Source organism: Triticum dicoccoides, chromosome 3B, assembly GCF_002162155.2.
Source record: "Triticum dicoccoides isolate Atlit2015 ecotype Zavitan chromosome 3B, WEW_v2.0, whole genome shotgun sequence".
In the NCBI taxonomy this organism is placed as follows: domain Eukaryota; kingdom Viridiplantae; phylum Streptophyta; class Magnoliopsida; order Poales; family Poaceae; genus Triticum; species Triticum dicoccoides.
Genome location: NC_041385.1, coordinates 738,791,466 through 738,798,007, shown reverse-complemented (window position 1 = coordinate 738,798,007; position 6,542 = coordinate 738,791,466). Strand labels below are relative to the sequence as shown.

General features: G+C 45.3%; 1 pseudogene; it reads left to right on the top strand.

The window, feature by feature from the left end:
* The first annotated feature begins 132 nt into the window (after positions 1–132).
* LOC119282782 lies at positions 133–3,090 on the top strand (annotated as a pseudogene).
* Positions 3,091–6,542: the final 3,452 nt, after the last annotated feature.

Sequence of the window (6,542 nt, the reverse complement as noted above, 5' to 3'; positions counted from 1 at the left end):
CTCGAGGACACCCAAACCCTAAAAAAAGAGATGTTGGTCTCCTACCCCCTCCCGCCGCGCCCCTACCAGACAAACTCTCTCGAGGCCACCCAAATTTACCAAGTTGCCATGTTGTAAATATTTGCAGAAACTATGGAGCACCCCCGAGACGAAGCAACAGAAGCGATGTTGGGGGACATAATCGCAAAAGGAAGTGATGCCGTTGCATCGTTTCTCAACGACACTGATGGTCTGGAAGGACAGGGTAGTGAAGAAGAAGGCTATGATTATGATGGCTCCGGTGACCCATTAATGCCGATACAAGAAGAAGGCTATGATTATGATGGCCCTGGTGACCCAATGCCACTACAAGAAGGAGACCGTGATGACGGCTCCGGTGACCGAACCGAGTCTGGCCAGGTATATATATTAGTTAAGCCTGTGCTGACTAGCTAATTGATGCATTCATTGTTTTCGTATGTACCAATATTAATTAACTCTCGTCTTTCTTCTTTTCTCTATCCCTCCGGATAGAGCACAACTTCGGCAAAGAAACGAGGCCCGAAGAAAAAGTTGTGCTCGGATGAAAGGTTTGAGATCACAGCAATCGCGCGTGATGGCAAGCCGATTGAACTCATCCGGATAAGGGATGCATTTCATGCTCAGTGCGGGGTTCTTGTTAGGGACAAGATCCCGATCAGTATCCACCAATGGTTAAAGCCTAAGAATGAAGACACTCAGGTGTCTTATGTCTCCGATATGCAGAAAGATGATCTTTGGACAACGCTTAAGGCAAATTTCACCCTACCGCCATAGGAGGATTCGGAGAAGCCAGTTAAAGAGCAATTGATCAAGTCTCATGCTCTTAAGAAGATGGCAGAACTATTCAGGAGGTGGAAGAATGAGCTGACAACAGAGTTTGTCGACGAAGAAAAGACACCAGAATTCACCGGAAAGTATGAGAAAATCAGAGATCACTGGACCGCATTTGTGGCCAACAAGACATTAGAAAAGAGTAAGAAGATGTCAGCGATAAACAAGAAAAATGCTGCGAAGAAGAAGGATCACGATCGCACGGGGTCAGGTGGCTACCTCAAAGCCTGACCTTTGTGGGACAAGGATGAGAATGACCTGATTGCTAAAGGGGTCGAACCAGAGACATTGAACTGGCCAGACCATTGCCGGACTTGGTTCTTCGGGGTTGGCGGAACCTTGGACCCTGTATCAGGGAAGTGCGTTTGGACGGAAGAGCAACTGCGAATACCCATCGGGAGGCTTCAGGAGTATATCGAGAAAGCACATCAAGGGATGTTCGTTCCAGACAGAGAGAAGGACGAGCTCACAATGGCCCTCGGGAATCCTGAGCACCCTGGACGGACACAAGGCACGCCAGGCTCTGTTCCATGGAAGGTTGGGTTTCCGAACGCATGGGGTTACAAAAGCCAGAAGAGGAGGAAGAAAGTGGAGCATAGCCAACTACAGGCGCTGCATGAAAGGGTACAAGGGCTAGAGGAACGAGAAGCAGATCGCAGCAAATGACCTGCCGAAGCTTCCCTTGAAGCTACACCGCCATCTCAGTGGAGAAGCAGTGTGGCTTCCACCGAGCAGACTCAGCAGCTAGAGCCTGTCTTCACAGCTCCTGCTAGCTACCCCGTGGATGCTATCACGGAGTCTCAACATTGCCACCTTATGGCGCGATGGATGACATTGAAAGTCAAGGCGGCTGTTGGCTCTGTTTTACCTACTGAACCTGGCACAACCTACCACGGCCGGTCGATTCCAGAAGGATATGCTAGGGTGATGGTGGATCAAATATCGGACGGATTTGAGGACCTTGAGCTTGACCACCCTACGGGTGAAGGGGAGATTCGGTTGGATTCTTCTCTGAAGACTCCATGCCTATGACGGAAGGAGCTCATCAACCTTCCGAACTGGATGCCTCCTCCTCCTCCGGCGAGTCAGGGCACTCCGCCTCCTCCTTTGCCTCCTTCTCCGGTGAGTGATCGGGGCACTCAGCCTCCTTCTCCGGCGCGTGGCGGCACTCTGCCTCCTTCTCCGCCTGCACCGGCGCGCCCGAGCAGCCAGCCTCCTCCTTCTCCACCTCGTCAAAAAGGGTGGAAGAGACCTGCCGCCGCTCCAGCTGCTCCGGCGCGTCGTCCTTCTCCTTCGCCTCGTAAGAAAGGAAAGACAGCCGCTCCATCTACTCCGGCGTCTAGCAGTACAGCCAAAGGCAGGCAATACAGATATGGTCCTTCTCTGAAGACTCCAGAGAAGTTACCATACAAGAGGCGCCAGGAGGAAAACACGAAGATCGTGCAAGCCGAAGTGAACAACTTCTTTGAAGGGGTGAAAGCAAAGAAACATCCACTTCCGGAGGAGAATATAGATCTGGTAAAAGCGAAGCGTACTCTGGCTGCCCTGAAGAAACCACCAAAGTCTCTGGCGAAAGGCAACTATGAGCGCATTCTTAAAAATTCATTTATCAAAGCGGAGCGGTCGGGACGTACTACCAGTGGTCAAAGGTTAGCTGAACGACGAGCTGAGAAAAAAGTTGCCCAGCTCGTCGAACAAGCGAACCAATCGTTCCCCCGCTCCAGGTGTCTAGCAACATCGTCGCTAATCATCCAGGCGGGATGGTGCCCGGTTATAACAATCTTGAAGATTACCTGCCCGACGATGTACATTATGATTTCTTGGAGGTGGACAAGCACAAATACATGTACGGGAAGCCTCTCGTCAAAGATGAAAGATCTCTAACAATGATGATCCGAAGATTCCATGATTGGTACATGAAAACCTGCAGAGAGTCTGAGGGGAGGAATATTTTGACGCTGAGAGTTAGAGAGGAGCAGGACCTCGTTGGAATTGAACTGTTGAATGTTCCATTTGAGTAGTTCTTCGAGTTTTTCAATCTAAAGGCCCTCGATAAATTAATGATAACTTGCTACTGCCTGTAAGTAGTACTACTTCTGTCATTAAGTCTCTATATATAGGTCAGCTCTTTCATTGCATGTATTTTTAATTATCCTTACTATATTATGTAGATTGAAGATCGCCGAATTGAAGAAAAGACAAATCGGTGATATTGGGTTCATTAACACAAATCTCATAGATGCATATATGGTTGAATTTCAGGCCAAAGATACCGAGGCCAAGCTGCTACAATTGTTTGTATTAAATCAAAACAAAGCTATAATACTCTTCCCTTACGAATTCAAGTGAGTGTTACTGTCTTGCGCATATTCGGTTTCCCTTATTAGTTGAGGTTATAGTAATGTAATTGATGATTTATGCATGCGTGCGCAGGCTCCACTATATTCTCCTAGAGATTAAGCTTGATCAGGGACTAGTAACCGTCTTAGATTCGAGACGAAAAGATCCCAAGGAGTATGCGGACATGACTGAAATTGTAGAGAAGTAAGTTAAATCGATCATTATCGCACCATATCTTCAACTTCAATTTGTTCATTTCTTGATATCAAGTAATTGTTTTCTTTGTCTGGCAGGGTTTGGAAAAAATTCACCTCGAAAACTCCGGGACTGCCGAAGAAGCTGCAATTTAGACACCCGAAAGTAAGTACTATAGTAGCATGTTCCACGCATCTCCTAGTGATTCAAGCGCTAGTTTCATCAATACCATTTAGCATGCTTGCTAATTATCAGTTTGATTGACCTCTATTTCTTGTAAAGAGGTTGTAGCAGGAACAAGGGAATAATTACTGTGGATACTACATTTGCGAGTCCATCCTCCACACGACCTATGAGCGGGGCTACTCTGACAAACAATATGAAGTGCGTAAATAATAATATTCACAATTTTATTTTATTACCATCATTTGTGTTCAATTTCATTTATTCATATATATGTATTGACCCCCTTCTTCAAATTAGATATTCGGATGCGGGATGAACTCCTACCACCAGATCGTATGCGAGGAATTCAAGAGGAATTGGCAGCATTCTTTGTTGACCACGTGATCGCTAAAGACGGAGAATACCATGTGGACCCTAATCAGTTGGTTTTTAATTAGGAGATTATATTGTAAGAGATAATTATATTGTATATATGTAGCCAGTAGCGTCGGATAGATATACGAGAACTTGTTGTTCGACCAATCTCTCAGAGAAGGAGAGGGGGTCGATATCACTTCTCTCTGTATGCATATGTTCATGACGATCTTCTGTTTCCTTCGTTTGCTTACTAGCTAGCATGTCTAGTCATGTCTATACGTATAGTGCGTAGCGTCGACCAAGCACGGAGATAAGAGAGGACACTTCTCTCTATTAATTAGCTAGCTAACGCAATATATGAAACACCTAAATTAACCCCCCAAAACCCCCTAACCCCCCCCCCTTCAAAAAAAAACAAAAACCCCAGCACCTGAAATGCTGACGCGTGGATGGCTATTGGTCCCGGTTGGTGCGACCAACCGGGACCAAAGGGCCTCCTGCCTGGGCTCACCGCACCAGCCACGTGGAGGCCCATCTGTCCCCGTTTGTGTAAGAACCGGAACTAAAGGTCAAGGGCATTAGTAATGACCTTTTAGTCCCGGTTCCTAAACCGGGACAAAAGACCCTTACGAACCGGGACAATTGTCCCTTTATCTACTAGTGTAGTATAATTTGTTGTTGGGTCCCTCCCGTCTTGGGACTCGAGGTGGTTGCCCCTTTTGCCCGGCCTATGGTCCAGCCCTATAGGTTACAAGATGTAATTAACCCGACAATCATAACTAGCGTCAGGTTCGGGATAGTACATGCTACTCCTGCATATGCCTTAAGGGAAAACACCATAGAGGTTGTAAGTAATGCAACTGCTACGTGTAAATGATTAGACAAATATATGTACAGAACTTGCAAGAACTACACGACGAGTTGATGTATTTTTGTCCGAACGGAGGCATAAGCTTTTCCTCATCCATTAATTAAGACAGAGAATAGAGTTTGTTACACATCACCACTACTACAAAAGCTATTACTCTTCCGGCATTATGTTACCCGATTTTGTTGCACCCACAATAACCCGTAGCCTAGCTTCCCTTTTGATGACGTCGAAGATGGTTGGTGCTGATGTTGACTTGTGATGGAACACACAAGTGTTTCTCTCATTCCAAATGGTCCAACCAACTAGCACTAGTACAAATCAGGGCACTTGTCCCGGTTCCAGAGGGCCTTTAGTCCTGGTTCTGCAATCGGGACAAAACGGTCGGGACTAATGCCTACAACGTTTTAGTTCTAGTTGGCTTACGAACTGGGACTAAAGGAGCTCTACATGGCCACTGCGGGGTGCCCAGGCAGGAGGACCATTAGTGCCAGTTGGTAACACCAACTGGGACTAAAAGGCAGCCACGCGTTAGCAGCTCGCCGGTGCTGGGTTTTTTTGTTTTTTTGAGGGGGTATGGGGGTTAGGGGTTTTGGAGGGTTTACGGGTTTCATATTGTGTTGGCTAGCTAATAGAGAGAAGTGACCACTCTTTCACCATGCTTGGTCGATGCTAGATACTATACATATAGAGAGAACTCGACGCTAGCTAGTAAGGAAATGAAGGAAAGCATTAATTACACAAGATCATCATGAACATATATTGAGAGTAGTGACCTCTCTTTCTCTGTGCTTGGTCGAACAACAAGTTATCGTATATCTACCGACGCTACTACATATATACAATATAACATCCCTAACATCATCAAGCGCCAAACTCCCATTGCATTTGTGTATGGTATTCTCCCTTTTCATTTATGACTTGGTCAAGAAAGAATCCCGCTAATTCCTCTTGAATTGCTCGTATGCGATCATGTGGTAGAAGTTCATCCCACATCTGCTATATCTAATTTAAAGAAGGGGGTAAATACATATATATGAATGAAACTCAACACAATTGATGGTAATATAATACAATTGTGAATATTGTTTACATACTTCATATTGTTTGTCACAGTAGCCCCGCTCAGAAGACAAGTGGCGAATGAACTCGCAAACGTAGTATCCACACAAATTATTCCATCCTTCCTGCCACAAGCACTTTATGAGAATATAATTCAATTAAACTAATAATCAAGCATGATAATGGTATTGATGAAATTAGAATCATAGAGAGATGCATGGAACTAGCTAGTACTACTTACTTTGGGTTGTGTAAATTGCAGCTCGTTCTTCAGACCCGGAACCATTCTGGTGAACTGTTTCCAAACCCTGTCAGGCAAAGAAAATGATTACTTGATATCAGGAAATGAACAAAAGTTGCTGATATGGTGCGCTAATGATCAAACTTACTTCTAGAGCATTGCAGTCATGTCCGCATAATCCTTGGGATCTTTACATCTCGGGTCTAAGACAGTTACTACTACCCCGTCAAGCTTAATGGATAGCAGAATAAAGTGGAACCTATGCATGCATAACTCATCAATTGGAGTACTTAACCTCGAGTAAGCGAAACCGAATATGCAAAAGACAGTAACACTCACTTGAAGTTGTAAGGAAAGAGTATTTCCCTTTTGTTTTGATGTCGAAGGAACGCTTTTAGCAAGTTTTTCTCAGTATCTTTGGCTCTGTTTTCTACCGTCCAT